The sequence below is a fragment of the Palaemon carinicauda genome, chromosome 23, assembly GCF_036898095.1.
Source record: "Palaemon carinicauda isolate YSFRI2023 chromosome 23, ASM3689809v2, whole genome shotgun sequence".
Lineage (NCBI taxonomy): Eukaryota > Metazoa > Arthropoda > Malacostraca > Decapoda > Palaemonidae > Palaemon > Palaemon carinicauda.
In genome coordinates, this window is record NC_090747.1 from 73825674 (window position 1) to 73828173 (window position 2500).

Here is a 2500-nt window from a genome sequence, read left to right on the forward strand (position 1 = left end):
TATGTATTGTATTTCAAATAAGCCATATATATTAATACATTAAAGTCTGGATTCTCTTAACGACCTCGGGATCAGAGCCCCAGGCGGAACCGCCCAAAAACTATAATATCGGACCGGCGAGGATTTGAACCCTCGTCCAGGATATCTGTATGCCAGTGACCATACCACTCAGCCACGAAGAAAGATAAAAGTCAATGACAATTCTTCTGTACATATACCTGTCAAATTCAGGTTTTCTGTACTTAGAATTGAAATCAACTCATCTTCACCATCGTAGCTAATTGGTATGTTTGGGACTTGGCATTCGATAAATGATAAATTTTTGCACATTTAAACGTGTTTCTTTCTTATTTCAAATAAGCCATATATATATTAATACATTAAAGTCTGGATTCTCCGCCGGTCTGATATTATAGTCTTTGGGCGGTTCCGCCAGGGGCTCTGATCCCGAGGTCGTTAAGAGAATCCAGACTTTAATGTATCAATATATATGGCTTATTTGAAATATGGAAGAAACATGTTTAAATATACGAAAATTTATCGTTAATCGAATTCCAAGTCCCAAACCTAACAATTAGCTACGATGGTGAAGATGGGTTGATTTCAATTCTAAGTACAGAAAACCTGAATTTGACAGGTATATGTACAGAAGAATTGTCATTTACTTTTATCTTTCTTCGTGGCTGAGTGGTATGGTCATTGGCATACAGATATCCTGGACGAGGGTTCAAACCCCCGCCGGTCCGATATTATAGTCTTTGGGCAGTTCCGCCTAGGGCTCAAATCCCGAGGTCGTTAAGAGAATCCAGATTTTAATGTATTAATATATATGGCTTATTTGAAATATGAAAGAAACATGTTTAAATGTGCAAAAGTTTATCATTAATCGAATGCCAAGTCCCAAACCTACCAATTAGCTACGATGGTGAAGATGGGTTGATTTCAATTCTAAGTACAGAAAACCTGAATTTGACAGGTATATGTACAGAAGAATTGTCATTGACTTTTATCTTTCTTCGTGGCTGAGTGGTATGGTCACTGGCATACAGATATCCTGCACAAGGGTTCATCCCCGCCGGTCTGATATTATAGTCTTTGGGCGGTTCCGCCTGGGGCTCTGATCCCGAGTTCGTTAAGAGAATCCAGACTTTAATGTATTAATATATATGGCTTATTTGAAATATGAAAGAAACACGTTTAAATATGCAAAAATTTATCATTAATCAAATGCCAAGTCCCAAACCTACCAATTAGCTACGATGGTGAAGATGGGTTGATTTCAATTCTAAGTACAGAAAACCTGAATTTGACAGGTATATGTACAGAAGAATTGTCATTGACTTTTATCTTTCTTCGTGGCTGAGTGGTTTGGTCACTGGCATACAGATATCCTGGACGAGGGTTCATCCCCGCCGGTCCGATATTATAGTCTTTGGGCGATTCCGCCTGGGGCTCTGATCCCGAGGTCATTAAGAGAATCCAGACTTTAATGTATTAATATATATGGCTTATTTGAAATATGAAAGAAACACGTTTAAATATGCAAAAATTTATCATTAATCAAATGCCAAGTCCCAAACCTACCAATTAGCTACGATGGTGAAGATGGGTTGATTTCAATTCTAAGTACAGAAAACCTGAATTTGACAGGTATATGTACAGAAGAATTGTCATTGACTTTTATCTTTCTTCGTGGCTGAGTGGTTTGGTCACTGGCATACAGATATCCTGGACGAGGGTTCATCCCCGCCGGTCCGATATTATAGTCTTTGGGCGGTTCCGCCTGGGGCTCTGATCCCGAGGTCATTAAGAGAATCCAGACTTTAATGTATTAATATATATGGCTTATTTGAAATATGAAAGAAACACGTTTACATGTGCAAAAATTTATCATTAAATTAATCGAATGCCAAGTCCCAAACCTACCAATTAGCTACGATGGTGAAGATGGGTTGATTTCAATTCTAAGTACAGAAATCCTGAATTTGACAGGTATATGTACAGAAGAATTGTCATTGACTTTTATCTTTCTTCGTGGCTGAGTGGTTTGGTTACTGGCATACAGATATCCTGGACGAGGGTTCAAATCGCCGCCGGTCCGATATTATAGTCTTTGGGCGATTCCGCCTGGGGCTCTGATCCCGAGGTCATTAAGAGAATCCAGACTTTAATGTATTAATATATATGGCTTATTTGAAATATGAAAGAAACACGTTTAAATATGCAAAAATTTATCATTAATCAAATGCCAAGTCCCAAACCTACCAATTAGCTACGATGGTGAAGATGGGTTGATTTCAATTCTAAGTACAGAAAACCTGAATTTGACAGGTATATGTACAGAAGAATTGTCATTGACTTTTATCTTTCTTCGTGGCTGAGTGGTTTGGTCACTGGCATACAGATATCCTGGACGAGGGTTCATCCCCGCCGGTCCGATATTATAGTCTTTGGGCGGTTCCGCCTGGGGCTCTGATCCCGAGGTCATTAAGAGAATCCA

The 2500-nt window shown here is 38.9% G+C and overlaps 1 protein-coding gene across 1 annotated transcript in view; it reads left to right on the forward strand.

Annotated features, from left to right (window-relative positions):
* The window catches only part of LOC137617657 (uncharacterized), a 340401-nt gene that overhangs the window by 207698 nt on the left and 130203 nt on the right, over nucleotides 1–2500 (forward strand). The gene's annotated exons all lie outside the window — the stretch shown is intronic.